The sequence below is a fragment of the Manis pentadactyla genome, chromosome 14 (assembly GCF_030020395.1).
Source record: "Manis pentadactyla isolate mManPen7 chromosome 14, mManPen7.hap1, whole genome shotgun sequence".
In the NCBI taxonomy this organism is placed as follows: domain Eukaryota; kingdom Metazoa; phylum Chordata; class Mammalia; order Pholidota; family Manidae; genus Manis; species Manis pentadactyla.
In genome coordinates this window covers 80,641,103-80,666,569 of record NC_080032.1, presented here as the reverse complement: position 1 = coordinate 80,666,569, position 25,467 = coordinate 80,641,103, and the positions used below count along the sequence as shown (strand labels likewise).

General features: G+C 38.7%; 1 protein-coding gene across 3 annotated transcripts in view; it reads right to left on the bottom strand.

The window, feature by feature from the left end:
* RASSF8 (Ras association domain family member 8) overlaps positions 1-25,467 on the bottom strand; it is a 116,170-nt gene that overhangs the window by 88,863 nt on the left and 1,840 nt on the right. The gene's annotated exons all lie outside the window — the stretch shown is intronic.

Here is a 25,467-nt window from a genome sequence, read left to right as displayed (position 1 = left end):
CATCAAATTTTAACTAAATACTATAGTATTTTGTTTGCCCAAATTTCTGAACTTCATATAAATAGAATCATATTACATATAGTCTTTTGCAATTTGCCTTTCCTGCCCACTATGATGTTGATGCATGAATCACTGGTCCATTCGTTTCCAAAGTTGGGGAAAGGGTTGACATGCACAGATGTGGGCTGAGACTGGTTGCTTCCAGACAACATCTATTCTGATGGGGTGCTGTCCATGCTTTACTGCTTGTTCACCATTTTCAGTAATCACCCTGGTCCTATCGTAATCCACTGTATGCATAAACCACACTAGTTATGTTTTCAACGATCAATGTTTTGTTTTCTTCCTATTTTTTTTTGGGGGGGGGATGGGCCACATAACATGCTCTGAACACTGGCGGTCATATGTTCTGTTGTGGGGTATGCATATTTTCAACTTCATTAAAATCAGTTTTCCTCAAAATTATGGTCATGACCCACTGTGGTTCATGTAATTTCCTAGGTTGGATTTAACTTTCTTTTTAAGTGGCAAAGAGTAGACAGAAAGGAAAAACAGAGAATGTTATCATTAGGTGGATATAATCAGTTTCTGAAACATTTGGCTTAAATTATACATATATATCACATGTATACACACATCAGTAAATGAATTTCTTACTGCAGTAACAGTTAAAAAGCTCAGAACTGTCTTCCAGTTGATTAATTCTCTCTTTGGCTGTGTCAAATTTATTATTAAGCCTGTTTGCTGATTTTTTAATTCCAGTTACATACTTAATTCTCAAAGCTCTATTTAGTTTTCTGACTTCCTTTGTCATTTTAATATTTGCTTGCTACTTACATTTTTAATATTCTAATTTCTTTAAAACAAAATTATTTTACGTTCCCTGACAACTATATCTGAGATCACTGTAAATGCCTAATTCTGTTATCTATTATTTTGGCTGGTTCTATTGATAACAAAACACAATGTTTTCTTAACTTGTCTACTTTTATAATTTGTAACTGTGAGTTAAAATTTCTTGGAATTATATATTTTTAACTCTTTGAGGTCTGGGTTGAAGAAAGATTCCTCCAGAAAGAATCTGTACCTGATTCTGCCTTGACCAACTGCTCTGGAACTACTTTACATCCGTATATGGCTTTTTTGGCACAGTCAGGTAGGTCTAAATTAGGACTGCAAACCTGTATGAATGCTGGTTATTGGTTATGAAATACTGGATAGGCAGTTATCCTTAGAGCTGATGAGAATTGAGAGGAGGTAGGGGAAAAGTTGTATTTGTAGTTCAAAACTACAGTATGAAAGTAGCCTTTAGGGGGTCCCAGATTTATGTGGAGACATCTTCTATCAAGCTTTTTTTCACTAACACAGGCTCTGGGCTTTATCTCCTGTCTCCAGAGCAACAGGGGACAAAGAGAATCAAGGCTCACATTTGCTGGATTCAGAAAATGTTCTTCTAATGGGTTTGTCAGTACCTCTCTGAGTTTTCACTTTCACTTTCAGGCCAATATTTTTTCTTGTCATTTAAAGGCACATTTTTATACAATTTATCTAGCATTTTTATTTTAGTTTGTGGTGGAAGAGTAGTTTAGAGTATCTAGTCTCATATACTACCAGAAATGAAAGTTTGTTTATTATATGGAGCTTATGTTCAACTAAAATCATTAGGTCTTTCTTATGTGGGCTATGTTGAGATGTTTCTTCACTCCTGTACTTGTAAAACTGTTTTTAGTATTTTGAATCTAAATGCCAAAATTCTTATTCCAACCCATTACATTTAGTCTTTTTTGTTTCAGCCATTGTTTAAAGCCATTGAAATCATTTTGATGATCTTCAAACTTTTCCACTCACAACCTTAACACGTATTCTGTATATTTATTCCAAGTTGAAAAGATGTAGAACATCATATCTTTCAACATATAATTCATTATAAAACATCATCTCAGAAATAAAATGGATACATCAGAAATAAAATGGATACATCTGGAAAGTAGCACCCAGTATGTTCACTTTTCATACAATAAAAAAAATGTTGGCCTGTGCATTTTTATAATCAATGTTTTTTTAATTTATTTTATTTTTTATTTATTTTGGTATCATTAATCTACAGTTACATGAAGGACATTATGTTTACTAGGCTCCCCCCTTCACCTAGAATCAATGTTTTATTACCTTTACCTGAGTATCATTTAAGGGTGATTATGAAGAGTTTTTAGTACATATCCTTGAAATGTGTATTGCTATGCCTCCCTCATACACCATAAATTAAATTTGAAACATGTAAGAGTAGGTTAAAGTTAATAAGGAGGATGGCTGTGAGAACTATGATACAGAAGTAATCAATCAATCATGTTTTAAATGGTGTTGACGAGGGAAAACCTGAAAGCAATAGTGAAGATCCTTCAGGGAAGGATGAGAGTTGCTCTGAGGAGAAGACTGGTCTAGCCTTTGCTTCAGTGATTAATTTTACAAGAAGCAGCAAGATCATTCAGCATACCTGCCTCATTCCACCTTTATGAGAAAGGGATCAGCAACTAAAAACATATTAACATTATACAGGGTGACCGTATAATTTATCACTCAGGATGAAAGGTCTTATTATTATGCCACAACACCAGGAGTGAGCCAGGACAGATCCAGTAAACAAGGGCATAGATCATCCTAACAATATACCTCATTGCTTTTGTAATAAAGCAACTGCCTCAGTATCTTCTTATGCTGCCCAAACAAAGTGCCCATCCATTGCCTTTTCTACTGGACAAAAATCTAAATTTATAGGATAATATGCTTAATAATGTCCTTCAACACCCCCCCATATAATGTTTAATATAGTTTGTTAAAGCAATTTTATATCCTTCATTCTGAAAATTAAAGTTTTAAAGGAATTTTATCTAAAAAAATTAATTCAGTGAATTGAAATTCTCATTCCATGAATCTTTTTAAAAACTAGCTTAAATTTAAATTTTCTTGCAGTGGGACTACCTAGACACTCTGACTCCTATGTCCCCTGGGATGCACAAGTTAAAATTCGGGCATTTATAACCATTGTCTCTGCTTTGGCTCCCCTGCTCACTAGCTGGCTGAAGCTCTCAAGGAACCAAGAAATCCTCTCTCGCAGCTTAGAATTTGGTATTACCCCTACCCTACTTGCACCAGCTAAGAGGAAGACACTGACAAAATTTAGAGCACCTTCCATTGTTTTGTTTGGCCAACACAGTGTTTTTGATGTTATTAAAAGGATGGAAATCACCCAAAAAATCCAGATGCATGTCTTCTATGAAAAAATCTGAAGATTTGCCAACACTTTCTCATCCACATTTCCTAAGGGCTGTACTCAGTGAGGACTGCCCACTTCAGGTAAGACTTGTACTCTCTACTTGCCTAATCACTCATTCTTTACATGCAGCCCACTTTGCCCCTTAATGCCACCTGCCTGGCCACTGTAGAGTTTGCAAACCCTGCCATAAAGCATTTGTAAATACACACACACGCCATATACATAGAAGGCTAACATGTCCAAGACAAGGGCACTGTACACCCAGAGCCTCGGGCTTCTAGGAGGAGAGCCCTGAACACCAAACCAGATCAGCCTGTTGGCTGACTGATCTGGCTCATCTCTCATTCGTTTTGCTCATGAGTATGCTGTCCCTCATCTCTGCTTTTTCTCCATGTGTTGGCCTCATTCTCTAAGACCAGCTTTTCCCACTGGGTGCTTAATTAACTTCCTGTAGTTTAAAAAAATCCCTCCAAACCTATTTTCTTATTCATCAAAGGAGTAAATTTACCTTGCAGAGTTGTGAAGATTAAGTGAACATGTGTGTAAAGGCCTCAGCACAGCTCTGCACAGATCTCCACTCAGTTCATGGTTCTTACTATTATTTAGGTCAACAAACTCCTGAGTAAAATCAACAGTGAACCAGGTTAACGAAACAACTTTGTTTCATGGGATTTATTTTTGAGTTAAAAAATGCTATAATTTACTTGCTTGTAAAGAGTAGGTGTAACAAAACTATTACATAAATAAGAAATATAAATTCAGCTGCATCATATAATCATGGAGAGAGGGCACCTGTGGCACAGAGGGACCGTCACACAGAAGTGGCCTGCAGACTTCCTGAACTCCTTCTTTGCCTCCCTGTTCTCACTGAGGCAACAACTGCATTTCTTGTAAGGTGGTTCTACTAAAGGCACAGAAATGATTTGGGAGGGTCTTTCCCACCCCACTCAGAAAGCACAGTGGTTACTGCATTTATTTTTTAATTAAATATTTTTTTTAACCAAGGATACTGACCACTTGATCGTGTGTATGTGTGTGCTTTTTCCTTAGGCAATGACAAGGAGGTCGCTGGTTCTGCCTCTGAGGGGACCATTGCACAGGATCATATTATGGGTGTTACAGCGTTATGACCCACCCTGCCAAAACAAGTAACAGCACCAAAACATTTAGATTTGCAGGTTAAATACCTTGTTAGGACAAACCCGCTGGAGACTTTTAAAGACATGGTATGCTTGTTTAAATTGTCTTTGCATCCTGGGGGAAGGTTACTTAGAAACCTAATCAAAAAAATTGACCTAAGCATGAACTCTAGCTTCTCAGACTTAACATTTTAAACTACCACTCTGAATTTTGCCACTGTGAACCTCAGTTTAAGAGTCACCTTCTCCAAGAGACCTTTCCTGACTCCTTCCTTCTCCTCCAACAATTAAAAGCTGGCCACTGCTTTCTGGCACCCAGACTCCACCTGCCACACATGTCCAGCGTGGCAAGGCAGACGCCGCACGCGCTGCTGATCCGACTCCCTTACTAGCCTTGTGAGAACCCCTCAAGCGGAGGGACTGTGTCTGTGTCCCCATCACCTAGCACAGTACAGAGGACATGAAAGTATGCACCCATCTCTAGAGCGAAGCTTCAGTGGAGAATGGTGATTAAAATCAACGGTGGTGGAGCCACCCTTCGGTTAGAATCCTAGCTCTGCCGGACTCTCCCAACCCGTGCAAGTTTGGGCAAATTACTCGGTGCCTTAGTTTTTGCATAGGTAAAATGAGGGATAAGAAAATAAACCTACAGGGTTGTTGTGAGATTTAAGTGAGGTAATACAAGTAAAGTGCTTAGGAACTGGCACATTACAAGCATTCAGATTATTATAAACAAAATCACTGTGCTTATTTAAAAATCAGCCTCCAGCCTCTTCGCCTTAATGCCTACTCCACCCTAACCCATGATATGCCCGTTGCCAAAAGTCAAGTCCTTATCCCACTTGACTTCCATCTCCAGCTTCACCACTGCTGGCCATCTCTTTGGTCTTGAGGCCTCTACCTTCTCCTTTCTCACTTTTCCCTCTGGCTTCTTTTCCTGCCTGGGCCAGCGCCGGAGCTCTCTGCTGTTTGTCTTCTCACTTCGCCTGCTTCCAGCACAGGTTTATCTAGTCCCTGGTCTTCAACTACTACCACATGTGGGAAAGAAGAATGGCTAATTCAATGTACTTTCATCTTTGGGGGTATAGACAATTGTTACATATGGGTTAAATTTACATTAAAATTTAGAAAAATATATATGCATGCTATTGCCTCACATTTCTTCCACAGATAATACATTCTTATCCAAAAAGTCATCTATATGAATTCTACCACTTGCATCTACCAAATTTACTTTTTGAGCCAGTTCAGCATGTAGCTTGTGAGAATCTGTGACACTGTTCAGGCAATAACTCTGATGGTAGCAGGACTGCATGGTCCAGGGTGGATCTGGTGGGTGTCACTCAGGAAGTCCATACTTCAGGGGTGGTTACAATAGACAAATGCTTTGGGGATACCTCTGGATGGATTTTCTTTGGAGCAATCAGCAGCTTGCTAATTAGCATGATGAATATTAGACAGGATCACTTTGGTGAAATGAAAGGGTTCAAGTCTGTGGGCTTGCTAAGATGTTTTAGAGACACTCCCACTGTTGAATAACAGAGTATAAGAATCTGGTGAAGCCTGAACCCCTGATGACAACTAGAAGGTCAAGAATCTTTCCTGTGCTGTGTCTGCTCTGAGTAAATGTTCCTTGAAAGGACTATCAGAACACTTAAAAACAAAGATTAGAGCCTTCATCAAGCTTATAAACTAGGTTTTGTCAACCATTTTTAGGTACTTGACACTGAATGATTTATCTAAGAAATTTGTGTATGTTTATAATTTAGTCAAAACCTGCTTTTGTTTTAAGCTGGTAGTGAGGTTGGGAGAGAGTAGGTAATTCCCACCAGCTTCAAGCTTCTATGGCAGACAGCTTTATCTACCTATTATCTCCCAAAAAACATCTAGGAGTTGGGCAAAACCAAATCAAGTGTGGAAGAATGGTCAGGATACCTGTTATATCAGACAAGGCTCAGTCCTTCTAAGACTTAACTTTGCACAGAGCATGTGAGTAATGTGTGGCCTACCATTCCCACAGGTTTGCTGTGATAATCAAATGATTTAAAAGATGTGAAAATGATCCAGAAACTACAAGGCATATAATCATGTGCAGTATTACCACCTTTCTGACTATAAAGTTGACCCTTGAATAAAATGTGGCTAGGGTCAATGACCCTGTGCAGATGAAAATCCATGTATAACTTTTGACTACCCCAAAACTTAACTACTAATAGGCTACTATTGATTGGGAGCCTTACCAATAACCTAAACAGTCAAATAACACATATTTTGTATGTTATATGTATTATATATGTTCTTACAATAAAGGTAAAGATTTTTTCAAATTATCACAAATCTCAAAAAAATTTTGCAATGTAAGTATTGAGAAAAATCCACATATAAGTGGACCCATGCAGTGCAATTCCCACGTTTTCAGGGGTCAATTGTATTTTGACACCGAAGAGTGCTGGTCTTGCTGTGGTCCTGCCTGCTTCCTGGATGTTGATTTTACATATGTAACTGTTTTTAAGGCCCTCATTCTGTTGCTTCTGAATCCCCTCCCCACCAAACACACACAGACACACACACACACACACTGATTTCTGTCTCAAATCTAAGCCATTGTGAAGTGGGAATGTTATAAGCAATACTTAATTTTTATTAATGCAATAACACCAGAAATAGAATTATATTAGGTATATATAATTAATGTAATATTAAATAAGAAATAATAGACAGGAATGAGGGGGCATGGAGGTTTTGTGAGTGCCACTACAGGTGAGGTTGGCCAGTCTGATTTTCAGATCTATAACTGTATTTAGGCCTAGTCCCAGTCATTAAGTCATTTTAAGTCACAGGAGCTTAAAAATAACTTGATTTGACCTTAGAATAGAACAAAGTGTTCCAGACTGGCTCACTCCATCAGAAGCTCAGAAGCCTCTGCATATTCAAATAGAGTCTATTGTATGTTTTTTTTTTAAATAAAATGTTAGAAGAGTTCCATCTTCATTTCTGTGATAGGCCTGACACTTAGTGTCACTAATGTAATGCTATTAAATGGCATTCCTTGGGCACTGATAAGTAAGTCCTTACTTCCATGTCTTCTCTTCTGTTCCTTCATTATCAGACTCAGGTAGCTGCCTCCATTTCCCTCAGAGACAGAAGGGCCGGGCCAAGGAGTTTGGGTCTGAGCCTACTGGCAGCAGAGGGCTGCTGAGAATTCTGTACCAAAGAGTGTCACAGGTCCTAGTCCCAAATCCTACCACCAGCAATGGAACCTTCCACTTTTACTCTTCAGCAACTTCTCTTCTGAAGGAGACAATAGTACAGTAATCTCTCAAGTCCTCCCGTGTTCATACCACCACTTCTCTACACCAAGTCTACAGGTTACATTCAATGTCAGTCATCCTTAATCAAAACAACTAGTATCTGTGCCCATACTACAGTTGCCTAGTTATTCTCAGTTATGACTTTTACAAGTTCAACTCCGTTGCTCTTGGCAAAATCAAAAGCATATTTGTAAAGCAAGATTCTCAATTTCTTTTTTTCTTACAAATATTTTAAGTTGTGCATGTAACTTGGTAAGTCATATTGCTTAAAAATGGTTCACCAAATTAGTGCACACTTAACTTTGTTAGCTTGCTAAATATCTGAAAGATGGAAAACAATATGAAGTCAAAACGAAACAAAACAAAACAAAAACACTCCAATGATTTAAGTGGATGACGTCCAGAAAAAATAAAATCAAAATGACCAGTTGAATGAAAGCGGCTTACTGAGAAGTCAGCCTGTTCCTTATATGGGGGAAAGGAAATAATAAGATGGTTATGGATAAACTCCTGTACAAGCCAGTTAATTTTTCTCTGTATAATGGTTACAGATGTAACCCATAATTTCAGCCATTTCAAAATACTTAAATCACACCCAACAGGGGTGAATCCATACAAATACCTCACCGATGCCATAATAACAGTTGGCACACATTCATTGGTAGTCACAGTCAGTCACGAGGAAGGCCATGACATAATGACTTAGTGGAAGGAACTGTGGAGCAAACAGGGTCATCAAGTCAAGGTTTCTCATCTCACCTTGAACTCTCACTACTGAATGATTTAGGCTATTAACTGATGCTTTCTGAACTAATTTCCCTAACTGTAGATCATCTGATCTGATTATTTCCAGTAACTGTTAAGAATCAAATTACATAATGGACACAAAAGTGGTCGAAAAACTAAATAGTATGCTACAAAAATCAAAGGTGATGCGAACCAACACTGAGGGATTAAGCTGCTGACTAGGGAAACCTTTTAGGATTCTAGGCCAGAATCACTGCCTCGGTAATCGGTGCAAAACCAGGAGAGTCCCTGTCACACAGCGTCACGATTAGGTGTATATCACTAGGTCTGCTCTGAACACACCGGTGGGGAGGGAGACTACAGACAGTGGCTGCCGGGGTTGGACAGGAAGATTTATAGAAGACTGACTGCCTTGGAATCAAGTACAAATTCTTCAGAGCAGCACCTAAGACTCTAACCAACTAGCCCCAGACACATTTTCAGCCCCATTTCTCGCCACTCCCAGCAATACATTTCAGATTGAGGGATTCCAGACATGGCACTTCTCCCAAAGGTGCTCTGCACCTCCCAGCTCTTGGGCTCACCTCCACCCCAGCTGCGGTGGCCTCTTTCCCGTTCTCCAAGCACTCGCCCCGCCTACACACCACCGTCCACCAGTCCTAATTCTTTTGGTTCTTCAGTCCTTGTTTATCGTGCACTGTCTCCTTTAGGTTTCTTTGCTTTCCCAAGTTGTAAGTAAGAAGTCAATCATCCTTTTGCTATTATCTTTCCATAATAGGGCTTTTGCAAGTTCAAGTTTTGCTTTGCTAACTAGACTGCAAGCTTCTTGACAGGCAGGGGCCATTTCCTATCTTTCCAATACTATCTACAGCAAGTATAAGTCCTCTGACATAACATGTACTTCACAAATGTTTGCAGAGTGAATTCGAATAAGGTGATCTCAGTATACTGTACTGGGAGACACTGAGCAGTATTCTAAGCCCCATTTAATTCCAAAGCAATCTTAACATTTCCTAATGTAAAATATGAGTAAGCAGAAATCCTTAATTCAGGATAGACAGAAAAACCATGTTTTTCATAACCAATCTTGCTATCAACAAAAAGCTAACCAAACTTTAGGACAATGTGATACCCTTTCTTCTGGGGAAAAATTATTCCCACCTTCAGCTTCTGTCATTCCCCACCCAACTTTACACATCTAACTTCAGTGATATCACCACCACTTGCAGTTCTCCAACAGACCATCTTCTCCCATACATACTGTGCCTTTGTGCCTGCTGCTCTGGGGATGGGGTATCCTCCCAGAAAATGCCTTTCATCCTCAAGTCCTTGCTCAAGAGTGAATACTCCTCTCAAACCTTCCCTGATTTCCTCAGGCAAATGTAGGGACATCTTTCCAGAAGCATGCACTGCCAACCCCCTAGGAACCCACATCTCCATTTTATCCGCTATCACATTCTAAAAGTTATTTCTTTAAATGCTTGGTCTGGATACGAAGTATCTGGGGGATAAGGCTGGTTCTTTTTGTTTTTGTATATCCAGTCCACAGGCACTCAACAGACATTGTCTGCATGGATCTATGATGAGAAAGGTCCCACCCAATCTACCAGCATTTAACTACAAATAGCGAACCTCCTATTGGGTTCAGGATGAGTGCTCACCCGTCTCCAGACAAGCTTGGGGTGCAGCCCCAGCAATTTTCACTGCAACTGAGTATTGTCCCCACTGGAACATTACCTCCAATGAACAGGGTTCCAGGCTGGCCCATCAAGCCCCATTCTACTTGAAAGAGATAAAATAGTTAAAACTGCTAGTGGTTTTAGGACTGTCAGAGCTAGAAAACATAATATTAGGAAAAGTTTCCTGTCTTTTTTAGACTTCTGTGGGCTAGACTAAAATCTCAGCCCTCCTTATTAGTGTAAATACCTTTGGAAAAAGGTAATTCAAGTTCAAAATCACCCTGGACTTTTATAGCACTCATATTTTATATGCGAGGCTTCCTTTAAACAGTATTCTCTTTGTTGACGAGCCACAGAATTCTCACGTGCCAGCTGGGCTTTCCTCCTCTGGTTTTCTTTGTTTCTACCTTCGCCACTTGTATGGTCAAGAAAAATCAGCTTTATATTAGCCCAAATAAAACACAATAATCAAGTCTTTTGGAGAAAACACTCATGTGCTCCACTGATGTATATGCTCCTACCTCAGCTGGGCCTGCACCACTGCTGAACTCTCCCTCCCTCCTCCCTGAGCCCCCAGGGGCGGCCTGCCCCAGTGCTTCTCTCCCAGCACTCAAACCCCAACCTCACAGCTCTGTGCTTTGACTTACAAATAATCCTCACCCCTCACTTCATAGAGAAAATTAATGGCAACTGGACGTGAATTCCCTCCCTAGGCAACAATCTTAACCCCAGTTTTTAAACGGAGGACCTCGCCATCGGGCAGACTGCCTCACAGACTCTCTATCGTAAGTGAATCCCCATGACCCGTTTATAAGGAAGGTAATATCACACCCAGCTGACCGATGGGCAAGCAAACTGAGAATCAAAGGGATAAAAGAACATGTCTATAGTCCTATGTCTACTAAATGGCAAAACAAATAGAATCTGGTTCTCTCACTGCTGAGTTCACACTTCCTGGCACCACATCTGTTTCAGGACAGCCCCACCATATTTTCTCAGTTTTCCTTCACATGTGCCGTGGTCTAGCCATACTGGCCAACTGAATCTACCCAAGCATGTACAAATAAACTTGCCTTTGCCTTTTTAGAAAAACAAATGCTATCGTTTTCTGACTATAAAATACATGCTCACTATAGAAAGTTCTGGAAAACATAGAAAGATGAAAGGGTGAGATTAAAAGTCATCCGTGACACATGGCAAGAATGAACAATCTACAACTGTACACAATATGGATGAATCACACAATGTTGAATGTGAGATACAAAAGAGTACATACTGTATGATTCCATTTATATAGGGAACAAAACAGAACTATGGAATGCCATTAGAAGTCAGAAGTATCAGGGGGCCTGTGGGAATGCTGATAATGTTCTATTTCTTATCTGGGTACTTGCTTCAAGGACATGTTCAATGTGTAAAAATTCAGGGAATTACACATACATGACACTTATATGTACATGTATACACACACATAATATACTTGAAGTCATATGTAATATATTTTGCTTTCTCCCTGGTGCTTTTTATTTCTTTTGGTATGCCTGTTTTTAAAAAAAAAATTGTCATCACACATCGTCTATATAAGTTCATAGTCTGTCACTTCACCTAACAAAAAACCATTTACCCAAATTACTGTAAATTCTTCATAAATACTTTTAAGTGGTTGAATAAGTTTATCTGGTACCTGTACCATAATTTACTTAACCAGTACCCTGCTATCAACTAGCTATATGTTTTCAATGTTTACTATCATTATACTGTTGTAGGTAATACTTTTCTTTCTCCTTTAAGTCATTTAAGCACTCTCTACTCATAATCTGCTATACATATTTATAATATTATGTATTATAACATCCTCTGCCATATGTAATTATTTATGTACTTATTGCAACCTCATTACTGAAAATAAGATTCCCACAACTAAGGCACAGCACCCCTCCTTGTATCTCCCACACAATCTTACTCCTGAACAGTGCAGGCACTTACTATTTGTTGAAGTCCTTTCAGAAGCCAAGTAAAATGTCCATTCCTACCAACCTAAATTCCAGTGTCACTCACTTGCCGTGTAATATGAATGTTTTAATCAGCTATATTCCAAATTCTTTGTTTAGTCTGCACAGCTGCTAAATGCTTAGAGGTGGTTTAGTGTGGTTCTCCTCGAGAGGATAAATGCTGCCCAGCACAGTGAATTCATTTAACAGCTAACAGTGCCAAGCTCCAGGGATCAAAAACATTAGACAAGTTCCTGCCATCAAAGAGCATACAGTTGGCAGATAATTAAATAAGCATCCCGCTTTCAAGGAGACCCACAGTCTAGCAGGAAAGGCGACATGAAGCAAACCCTGATTCCCCCACTCCTGAGCTTTCAATCCACAGCTGCACGTATGGGAACGAACTCTGAAACCCTGCCTGGGTGGGCGCCTTCCTGTTCGTCTGTGGATGAATGTGTCTGCTGTATTTACAATGTTTTGAAGTACTTTACAAACATTATTCACCCCATCATATCTAACAATGTAAGAGTATGGTACATGTTTAAAGTGCCAATGTAAAACACAGTTATGATAGAAATGAAGAGCTAATGAATATAGTTGAGACTGGCAAAAAAAATGTTCTTTTCTTTTCTTTTTTTCCATTTGCTTATGGAATGAAGATTGGGAGGAACCCTGAAGGGCAAAGGATGAATGGGACTGAGGGTCGAAAAGGCTAACCTAGACCCATCATCAACCGGCAGCAATAATCAGCCAGAACAGAGCACAGAAAATTTTCCACATTGAATATACAACAGGATCACCACCAAAGGTGGAAACTTGGCCCAATGTTATATATAGTTCAGGAGGCCAGGAAATTGTCATCACACATGTCTATATGAGTTCTGTCTATACAAGCAGAAAGGCTGAGCACAGGCAAGGCTGAACCTACTGAGACTCCTGCAATTTAAAAGCTGAGGAGTGAACCTGGACAGCAAGGACTACTAAGGGGCTTCCCCAGGCTCCAAGGATATCAGGAAGGAACCATGTGCCTCAAGAGATTTTTAATGCAGACAAAGCGGCTCCCCTTTAGATGAAGATTCCCATGGCATATCCAGCAGTAAGGGCGTAACTAGTTATAAAGTCTCAGAGATGCGACTTAACACCCCTTGAGCTGCACGGGGACTCAAGCTTAAAGTCCTCTTAGTCACCTTGAACCTGTGAACAAATGAGCTTAAGAGTCTCTCAGAAGCTCACTGTTTGAAGTAGATTATAATGCAAAGGAGGAAGAGAGATAAGCATGCATATGGTATAGAAAGGCCGCAGTACAGACTTCTAAAGGAGTGAACGCCTTCTTCAGGAAGAGAGAGGGGCTAAGCCAGTCTGGGTTTAGAACTGTGGAGAACTTTTGGTAGAAAGACAGAGGATGAACCACTTCTTCACTGTGATCAAATAGCATGTGTACATGTTTCAGCATCATCACACAAACAGCTCTGAGTTCTGCTAGAGCCTGCACGTGAGGACAGATGGGCAGGGAGAGCCGGTGGGCAGCCACGCAAGGAGGCAGAACAGCCACCGGGCCAGGCCTCACATATTACCAAACACTGCCACCCTGCTTTAGAACCCTGGTCAAAAGGGTGAGAAGGAGGCAAGAAGGAAGACTCAGAAGGATGAGAGGTGGGAGGAAACGGAGATCTAATCTTCCAGCCAATAAGAAGTCTCCATTTCCAAAATACACACGTGATGGGACACTTCGCCAGCCTCCATCACTAGCACCTTATCTAAGCCAGCCCTTGCATGAACTATTAAAATAATCTCCTAAGTGGTTTTCCTGTTTCTATTTAGTTTTTTCTTTTTATTAAGTCACCATTACTTTACATTCCCAGGATTTATTTTTCTTGGAACTGGAAGTGTGTATCTTTTGACCCCCTTCCCCCATTTTAACCATCCCATTCCCTACTTCTATTCACTGTATCAATGAGTTTGAATTTAGTGTGTTGTAGCTTTTTTTTTTTAGATTACACATGTGAGATCATACAGTATCTGCATTTCTCCATTTGACTTACTTCACTTAGCATAATACCCTCAAGGTCCATCTATGGTGCTGCAAATGGCAGGATTTTCTTCATTATTTTCTGGCTGAAAAACATTCTATTGTTTATATGTACCACATCTTCTCTATCCATTCATCTATTGATGGACAGTTTGGTTGCTTCCATATTTGGTTGCTGTTGTAAATAATGCAGCAATACATAAACATAGGGGCGCATGTATCTTTTTGAATCAGGGATTTTGTTTTCTTTGGGTAAATTCCTAGAAGTGCAGTTACTGGGTCATATAGCATTTCGATTTTTAGTTTTTTGAGGAACTTCCATACTGCTTTCCATAGTGGCTGCACCAATTTACATTCCCAAAAATGGTGTAGTAGGGTTTCCACTACTCCACATCCTTGCCATTCTTGTCTTTTGGATGATGGCCATGCTAACTGGTGTGAAGTGATATCTCATTGTGGTTCTGATTTGCATTTTCCTGATGATTAGCCATGTGGAGCATCTTTTCAAGTGCCTGTTGGCCATCTGTATTTCTTCTTTAGAAAAATGTCATTTAGGTCCTCCGCCGATGTTTTAATCAGGTTATTTTTTTTTGGTGTTGAGGTGTATGAGTTCTTTATATATTTTGGATGTTAACCCCTTTCCAGATAAATTGTTTATGAATATATTTTCCCATACTGTAGGTTGCCTTTTTTTGTCCTGTGGATGATTTCCTTTGCTGTACAGAAGCTTTTTAGTTTGATGTAGTTCCACTTGTTCATTTTTGATTTTGTTTCTCTTGCCCAGAGAGATGTGTCCAGATAAAAACTGCTCATGCTTATGTTCGAGATTTCTGCCTGTGTTTTCTTCTAAGAGTTTTATGGTTTCATGTCTTGAATTTAGATCTTTAGTCCATTTTGAGTTTACTTTTGTGTATGGAGTTAGACAGTAATCCAGTTTCATTCTCTTTCATATAGCTGTCCAGGCATCCTAACACCAGTTATTGAAGAGACTGTCTTTCCCCATTGCATATTTGTGACTTATTTATCATATATTAATTGACTGTGTATGTATGTGTTTGTATCTGGGCTCTCTATTCTGTTCCATTGATCTATGGGTCTGTTCTTGTGCCAGTATCATACTGTTTTGATTACTGCAGCTTTGTAGTATATCCTGAAGTTGGGGAGTGTAATATCCCCAGTTCTGTTTTTCTTTCACAGGTTTGCTTTGGCTATGCAGGGTCTTTTGTGGTTCCATATGAATTTTGGGATTATTTGCTCTAGTTTGTTGAAAAATGCCCATGGTATTTTGATAGGGATTGCATTGAATCTGTAAATTGCTTTGGGCAGGATGGCCATTTTGACAATATTAATTCTTCTTATCCATGAGCATGGGACAGACTTCCATTTACTGGTGTCTTCTTTAATTTCTCTTAAGAGTATCTTACAGTTTTCAGAGTATAGGTCTTTCATCTCTTGACTAGGTTTTTTCCTAGCCATTTTATTCTTTTTGAAGCAATTGTAAATGGAATTGTTTTCATGATTTCTCTTTCTGCTAGTTTGTTGTTGGTATATAGGAATGCAACAGATTTATGTGTATTAACTTTATATTCTGCAACTATGCTGAATCCAGTTATTAATTCTAATAGTTTTTTGGTAGAACCTTTAGGGTTTTCTCTATATAATATCATGTCATCTGCAGATAGCAAGTTTTACTTCTTCCTTACCAATTTGGATGCTTCTTCTCTCTTTATCTTGTCTGACTGCTGCTGCGAGGTTTCCAGGTCTGTGTTGAATAAAAGTGGTGAGAATGGGCATCCTTGTCTTGTTCCTGATCTTAGAGGAGAAGCTTTCAGCTTTTCACTGTTAAGTATGTTAGCTGTGGGTTTGTTGTATATGAGCTTTATTATGTTGAGACACATTCCCTCTATACCCATTTTGTTGAGAGTTTTTATCATGAAAGGATGTTGAATTTTGTCAAATGCTTTTTTAGCATCTATTGAGATGATCATATGGTTTTTATCATTCCCTTTGTTAATGTGGTGAATCACACTGATTGATTTGCAAATAATGTATTATCCTTGCATCCTGGAATAAATCTCACTTGGTCATGATGGATGATCCTTCTGATGTATTTTTGAATTTGGTTTGCTGATATTTTGTTGAGGATTTTTCCATCTATGCTCATTAGGGATATTAGTCTATAATTTTCTTTTCTTGCAGTGTCTTTGTCTGGTTTTGGCATTAGAGTGATGCTGGCCTTATACAATGAGTTTGGAAGTATTCCCTCCTCTTCTGCTTTTTTGGAATACTTTAAGAAGGATGGGTATTAGATCTTCTTTAAATGTTTAGTCAAATTCAGCTGTGAAGCCATTGGACTTTTGTTCGTTGGGAGTTTTTTGATTGACAATTCAATTTCATTACTGGTAAATTATTATTTGTATTTCTGTGGTGTCAGTTGTAACTCCTTCTTTTTCATTTCTGATTTTGTTTGTGTCCTTGCTCTCTTTTTCTTGTTAAGTCTGACAAGGGGTTTGTCTATTTTGTTTATCTTCTCAAATAACCAGTTCTTGGTTTCATAGATTTTTTTCTGTTGTTTTATTTTGCTCTATTTTGTTTATTTCTGCTCTGATTTTTATTATGTCCCTCCTTTCACTAACTTTGGATTTAATTTGTTCTTTTTCTTGTTTCTTTAGTTCTGAGTTCAGGCTGTTTATGTGGGATAGTATTTTTTTTCTTGAGGTAGGCCTGTATTGCTATGTACTTCCCTCTTAGAACTGCTTTTGTGGTGTCCCACACATTTTGAACTGTTGTATTTTTGTTTTTATCTGTCTCCATGTATTGCTTGATTTGTTCATTGATCCATTGATTAGTCAGAAGCATGTTGTATAGCCTCCATGTGTTTGTGGGGTGTTCTGTTTTCTTTGTGTAATTGACTTCTATTGTTTCATGCCACTGTGATCTGAAAAGATGCTCACACCACTTTCTTTATCCACTCATCCACTGATGGACATTTAGATTGTTTCCATGTTTTGGCTTCCTGCTTCTAGTCTTAATTCCCCTTGACAAGGCCTTTCCATATGGCAGCAAAGTAAGTCTTTTCAATTTTACTAATTTAATTTAACAAGTATTTGTATAATACTATCTGCCATGCTCTATTTTTTACAAGTATTAACCCATTTAATTCTTACAACACTATAAGACAGGTGTCACTCCTATTCCTATTTTACTGATAGAGAGTGCAGAGAAGTCACAGAACTACTCCATAATCACAGAGCCAGCAAGTGTGGGGCTGGGATTCTTACCCAGGAAGTTCATGCTCTGGCCTGCTACTCCATGCTACTCTCCAATTCATTCTTCCTCTGTTCAAGACCTTTAACTGTCTCCTCACTCAAGAGTGAAAACCAATATCCTTGTCACAGTTAGTAGGGCCCTAATACAGGGGCCCACTCTCTCCTTTACCTCATCTCCTGCTCTGTCCCTCTGTCCCCAACCTCCAGCCTCACTGGTCTGGCTGTTATGACATGGGCACACCTGTACACACCTGCTCCAGGGCCTCTGCATGTACTGTCTCCTCTATCTGGCGTGTTTTTTCTCGAGACAGATGCAAAGTTGGCTCTTTCACCTCATTAAGATCTCTACTCGAATATGCTTTCTTGAGTAAGGACTTCCTACCCATTTCAATATCAAGTAACAACTCCATTCCAACCCCTTGCATTTTGGTACCTCTACCTTTGTGTATTTTTTTTTTCTCTCCAAAGCATTTATCATCATATAAAGAATGTCAAATTACTCATTCACTTATTATCTAACTTCCTCCAGCAGAGTGTGCTTTACAAGACAGCAGGTTGTCTCCTTTGTTCTCTGCTACAGTTCCATGCATGGAAAGGCATGCAGTTTATTTCTGAATGAATGAATGAATGAACAAAGAAACAGTGGTGACAAGGAAGCCAAGAAGAAGTTTCAAGACAGAGGGAAATTGCAAACAGTACAAACACAAAAAGCTTAGGTTATATTAGGGGTGAAAAGTTTCCACTGACTTTGGCAATTAAGATATTGGTGTCTGTGGGAGGAAATGTTTCTAAGAAATGGTACCTGGCTGGGGACTGAGCTGGCAGTTGATGTGGAAGTACTAAGCATAGACAACTCCTTTAGGAAGTTAGGTGAGGAAGTGACAGCTAGAAGAACAGACTCAAACATATTCTCTCCAGGCTGAGGGTAAGGAGCCAAGGGAAGGTGAGGTTGAAATTCAGCAGAGACAGTATTACCCAGAGGAAGGGCCCTGGGATAGCAGAAGCCAGCCTGCACGGGCTGAGGAGGCTTCTCCACATGAAGAAGCAAAGCTCCTCACAAAAGCTTGGATGATCTATGCTACCAGTGCTCTTGCCAAATCAGGTGCTCCTCAGGCCATCAGCCTGGACAGACTGTGGAGAGGTTAGTTAGCACTTGTCCTCTCCAAAGAGCGCTGAGGCCTTTAAGATTCCCAGTTCAGACACAAGGACTACACAGAGCTGACTAGAGCTGGATACAGGGGAAAGGCACTTACCCTTCCCTGAGACATTTCATATACATGCATTTCCACATATGGACACGTACAGACATCTCTTTTTTTTCCAAAACAGCCCTTAGTGATAAATCAGTAGCCCCACTTAAAGATCAGTAAACTTGAGGCTGGGTGAGCTTCATAACTTCTCCAAGACTACCCAGGTCCAGCCAGGCTTTTAACTGAAGTGAGCGCTCTTTCCAATACATAACATATGTCATTACTCAGTACAACAGAGACAAATCATTAAGACTAGCAAAATTAAAAAGAAGGGTATGATTTAGGTTTGGAGATTTTCAAAGAGAGAAAACAGTAAAATAGGTGTCAGTAAAAGGAGAGATAACTAAAATTGTAAAGAGGTATGTTGTGTATGTCCACTCACCACTGGACTTTATTATCATATATAGCAAATAATAAAAAGAGAAAGAATAAGAAGGAATGGTTGAGTAGAAAGGTTTCCATAAAGGTACAGTAAGGAAATTAGAAGTTTTACTCAACATTACAAAAATTTATTCATTACCAAATATTGGATTGAGTTGCTCTGCCTTTAGTTTGTGTTATCCAGCTTTGAGAGTCAGCTGATACAATAAAAAGAGGTGCAACAGACAACTGATTTTCTACAAAGAGGCAAAGGCAATTCAGTGGAGAAAGAACAGTCTTTTTAACAAATTGTGCCGAACAATTATATTTCCATAAGCAGAAAACGAACTATAATCCGTAACTCATCCAATATAAAAAAATTAATTCAACGGGCCAAATACCTTGCCGAAGATAAAGAGATGGCAAATAAGCATATGAAATGATGCCCCATATCATGTATCATCATAGAAATGCAAATTAAAAGAACAATGAGATACCACTACAACTTATTAAAATGGTCAAAATCCAAAACATTAGCAACATCAAATACTGACGAGCATGTATAGCAACAGAACTATCATTCAATGCTGGTGAGAACACAAAATGGTACAGTGACTTTGGAAGACAGTTCGGCAGTTTCTTACAAACTAAATGTACCCTTATAAAGCAATGCAGCAATTGTACTCCTTGGCATTTACTCAAGGGAGATGAAAACTTACCTCCACACAAAAACCTGCACATGGATGTTTACTGCAGCTTTATTCGTAACTGGCAGCCAAAACTCAGAAGCAAACAAGATGCCTTTCTACAGGTGAATGAGTAAATGAATTGTGGTCCATACAAACAATGGAATATTATTTAGGGTTAAAAACAAGCTATCAAGCAGTGAAAACATGGAGTAAACATAAATGCATATTACTAAGTGAAAAAGACAATCTCAAAAAGCTACACACTGTATGATTCCAACCATATAAAAGTACAGAGATAGTAAAAAGATTAGGGTTGTCAGGGGTCAGAAGAGAGGAAGGGATGAACAGGCAGAGCACAGGGGGTTTTTTGGGTGGTACAACTACTCTGTATAACATTATAGTGGTGGATATAAGTCATTATATAGTTATCCAAACACATAGAACTTATAACACCAAGAGTGAACCGTAATGTAAACCATAGACTCTGGGTAATCATGATGTGTCAATACAGGTTAATCAATTGCAACAAATGCACCACCTCTGGTGGGGAATGCTGATAATGGTAGACACTATGCATGTGTGGGGTCTGGGGGCATATGGAAAATCTCTGTATCTTCTGCTCAATTTTGCTGTGATTCTAAATTGCTCTAAAAATAAATTATATATTTTTAAAACTCACTTAAAATGGATCATAGGCTTAAATGTAAAACCAGAACTATAAAACTTCTAGAATTAAGCACAGGAGAAAAATCTTTGGGACCCTGGGTTACATGAAGATTGCTTAAACAGTATACCAAAAGCAAAATGTGTAAGAGAACAAAGTCATAAATTAGACTTTAAAAAAATTAAAAACTTCTCTTCAAAAGTCACTGTGAAAGGAATGAAGGGATAAGCCACAAACTGGAAGAAAATCTTTGCAAAGCATGTAGTTGATGAAGGACTTACCTAAAATATAGAAAAATTCTCAAAAAATTCAACATTAAGAAAATAATCAATCCCCTAAAGACATGGGCAAAAGACTTGGACAGACACTTTACCAAATAAGAAATAAAGATAGCAAAAAAGTACATAAAAAAATTGTAACATCATTGTTCATTCGGGAAATGTAAATCAAAGTCACAGTGAAATATCACTAATCACTCAAATTAAAAAGACTGACCATACTAAGTGTTGATGAGGATGTGGAGGAATTAGAATGTTTACACACTGCTGGTAGGAACAAAAAACAGTATACTCACTTTGGAAAGCAATTTGGCAGTTTCTGAAAAAGCTAAACATATGCCTACCATGATCCAGCCATTCCTCTCCTGGGCATTTGTCCAAGATAAATGAAACTATGTCCATAACAGAGACTGTGCCAATGTTCATAGCAGTTTTATTTGTAATAGCCAAAAGTGAGAAACAGCCCAAATGTCTATCAACAGGCACATATGTAAATAAATTGTATATCCATTCAATGGACTCTTATTCAGCAATGAGAAGGAATGAACTACTGCTACACACACCGACATGACTGAAACTCCAAGTCATTATTCTGAGTGAAAGAAGCCAGACCACAAAAGAGTACATACTACATGGTTCCCTTAATTTAAAATTTTGCAAAATGCAAACTACTCTATGGAGACAGAAAACAAAGATGTGGTTTGTGGGGAGGGGATGGAGGCAAGTGAAGGGAATCAAAGGGAATGGGGAAATTTTGGGAGGATGATGGATATGTTCATGATCTTGACTGTGGTTATGATTTCATATTTATATACATAGGCCAAAGCCTATCATATTATATACTTAAACATGGGCAGTTTTTTCATGTGAACTATATCTCAAAAAAGCTATTTAAAAAAGAAATATAAGGGACGGATGGCATTAGTGTAAAAAGAAAATAAGAAAAATATAGCACAAATAAGCTGCTTTAGGTTTCCTGACATCTAATGGCATTAGCTATCAGTACTTGCTTTAGAAATGACCTAATTTTACCTTAAACATTGCAAAATATTCCCAAACTATCTTTTGATAGTATTCTACAATAGGGTTTCAGAGGTTAAAATGTATTCAAATATTTTAAGCAAAAATAAGGGTAAGATCTTTTCTGTCCAATAATTAGCCATTAAAAGAACCCTAACTTTTTCAATTATGTACTTATATCTGGAAAACTTTTAATTTTAAGTTGTTTTCCAATAATAAAATTACTATAATTAAAGGTAAACATGAGTTAGCAATCAGAAGCCAATGACAATTAACAAGAGTGACAAAATACATCACCCACATGAATTAAATCTAGTGGAAAGTTATCATAACTCTCCTCTTGTTACAACCTGTATTTATATCTGATTTCTTATCAAAACAAGAAGTTAAACAATATGATAGTAAGAAAATAATTTTTTTGAGGCATAAAACTTGCACAGCACTGGAGTTATTTGTAATTGGGTTTGTGATAAATCTGAATGTGACAAAAAAAAATTGCCAACAGTAAGTCTTCTAAATCTTATAACAAGGCTGTGAAATAAATAGGTAATAAATATTATTGGTGCTAACAGGCTCCAGGCACTTGTTCAAGGTCACCCAAAGTAATTAGTAAGCATGTATACGTGAGGGAAAAAAATAACAAGGGCTCCCAACCATAACATTCTTTTCCGCAGTGGTGGCTACTGGACATGCAAATGTCCTGGGGGCACAGAGCCTACTATAAGGGTAAAGCATGGGGTGCACCTCTCTGGCCCCGCTCCCCATGTCATACAAGTAAATGCAGGTCTAAAAAGCTCGAAGGTAAGGTAAAGGGTCTAGCTAGATAGGGCATCTCTATCTTGTTCAGCCTTCCAAACCAGAAAATAAAGGGTGGGGAGATGAGGGAACAACAGGAACAATTTTCTTGGGTGAAATAAATGTATGAAAAGCTGGAGGTTGCTTTTCATGATTTTGACCAGTGAAGTACTCACTCCTCTTTTGGGAGAGCATAGTCCAGAGCTTGGCAAATCATAGGAGCTTAAAAATACTGCTTTAATCCAACCACTCTCCCAACCCTGCTTCTGGCTGGCAAAAATTTAACATCCGCACCACTCAGATGTATAACATTTGGGGAAACCCAGAGGTTGAGTGCAAAGAAATAGATCCTGAAAGGACTAGAATCAACTCCCAAGTTCCCTGTATACTTAGTGACCTACAAGATACAAAACTAGACACAAACTGGAATTATACTCTAAGCATATGAGAGAAAATGCTTAAAGGAACTTAAGACCTAAAAAATAAGTCAAAAGCAAATGTGGGTGATTATGGCAGAAGTAGAGACTACAAACAATAATATGGATGTAAGTACTTCAGAGTTACAGTGCATCAAACTAATATTTTGTAAAGAGCAATCACATGACAAAAATACTCAAAGTTTTTAGCCTTTCTTGGCCTTGGAAAGTCATGAGACTTTGCTGGCTGAAACAGAGAATGCTTCAGTGAGACAGGGCAAAAGAACTTCCAGATCTCTGGGTGGCCCCCATTTTTAAACAACTACTCCTCTAAGGTAAGGAAATGGTCAAATTATATCTAGTTATTTATGCAAGTCACACCGACAGCTGGACAATACTAAACATCCTTAGAACTACAACTCTCATTTTCATACTAGTTTTCCCTACCTTCCTTTGAAGTCTAGCACTAAGCAGTCAGCTGCTGACTAATGGGTTATCATATGACATGTGTAAAACAGTGTGACAGTCAAGTAAGATTTTTTTTCTGTCAGTAATCCTGTGCTGATGAAAAAAAAGCATAATTACTTTAATGATGTACTTAGAAAAAGGATTATCTACAAAAGAAAATCACAAGGGTAACACTAATTAAAAGGTATCTCAATTTATTACTATAAATTTTCCGCAGAGCCCACATGCATTCATTTTATCTGATATTGTAAAGGTTTTAATATTATACATAAAACCAGCAAAGAAGGAAGAGAGAAGAGTGCCAGAAGGGCTCTTCTGTTATGAAAAGCAGACTTAAAAGTGACAAAGAAGACAATCAATATACAAATACAAAACTGCTAACACTATCTTATCCATTTATAAAAATAACTATTTATTGAACACCTACTATACATAACAGGCACTGGGTACAGACTGGGGGAATAAACAAGATATTATTCCCTTTAGGGTAAGACAGAAACAATAAACAATTAAATGACATATAATTCTAAATCGTGGTAAATATTAAGAAGGGAAAGATGATCGTGCTATGAGGGAGAAAACAAAGGGGTTCTAAGTTAGATGATGGTAAGGACAGCTGTCTCAGAAAAGGCCTTTATAAGGAGGATATTTGAACCTGCATCCAAGAGTAAGAAATTACTCAAGGAGATGGTCCTAAAATAGAGACCAACAGCATGAAGAACTAACCCAGAGATGACTCTGCTGAAAAATGGACAAAGTGGATGGCAAGAGATGAATATGGGAGGCAGGGGCCAAAACACACAGGACTTTGTAGGCATGGTGAGGATTTTATATTTTATCCCAAGTATAAATGTGTTTCCTACAGTTTTGAAGACTAAATAGCAAGTGGCGTTTTTTTCTTTTCTAGGCTATTGATGGGCAAAGGGCCTGGGAGGGGTATAGAGTGGGTGCAGGAGGACTGCAATGGGAAGAGAAAATGGTGGCTGGACGGGGGATGTAGCATAGAGAAGACTGAAAATCAGACAGGTTTGAAAGAAATTTTGCCAGAAAGGTGGACCTGACTTTGTGACAAACTGGTTGTGTGGAGGTGAAAGAGTGAAAGAATACAAGGGAGAGAGGAGAAGAGGCTCTACAGCCTTCTGGCCTGAGCTGAGATGGAGAACCAAGGAGGAACAGTTTGAAAGGCTGAGTAGTTAAAGCTCAGGTCTGGAGAAATCTGAGATGATGCCATTTATTGGCTATGATGTGCCAGGCATGGTGTCAGGTGTTCTACTTATCACAGCATCCTCTTTTCGTAGTAGTATCCCAGTTTGACAGGAAGCTAACTGTAGATCACAGAGGTTTAAGAAGCCTGGCCAAGCTCAATCAGCTCTGGGTGACAACGTCACATTTACCACCCAAGTCTGGCTGGCTAGCTTCGGGGTGAGCATTCTTTCCACTGAGCAGAGCTCTTAGAAACTATCTTTCCACTTTGAACTGTGAAATCTCTTTGGGGTGGCAGCAAGCTAGCACTCAAGGAGAGTACACAGATGATACATTATTGCTTAAATCCAAATCCTCACAGTACTGATACATGCTGTTTTCCTATCCCACTCCATCCCCACTCCACTTCTACCTGCAAAGAGTCCTGCAATGTTTTGAACACTAGCAAGATATCCAGGACCCTAATGTTTTACAATAAATAAGCAAAGCCATGATGCCAGGAACCAGCCATAATGAAAAGAGCAACAATAACCAGCAGCAAACAGTATTTTTACTCTCAGGTCATTATAGACATTAACATAAGACAGATCAACTGAGTAAGAAACTCTGAAAAACCAATCATTCCTCAAAATTACCAAGGCATTCAAGTCCAATATTAATGCAAGCCACCCAGTAAGAAGACTACAAAAGCCAAGCACTGAGATACACATTAAAAAATCAAAACCCATAAAAAAGTTAGGCAGAAAGAAATGATACCACAGGGACACGGAATCTGAAGTCTGCAATTCCCAGATACCTCAACCAAATGCCAAATTCAGTAAACATGCACCCTAAAAACTCAAAACATTTTCTTTTTTTTTTACCTGCTTTTCCCTGTAGGAAGTT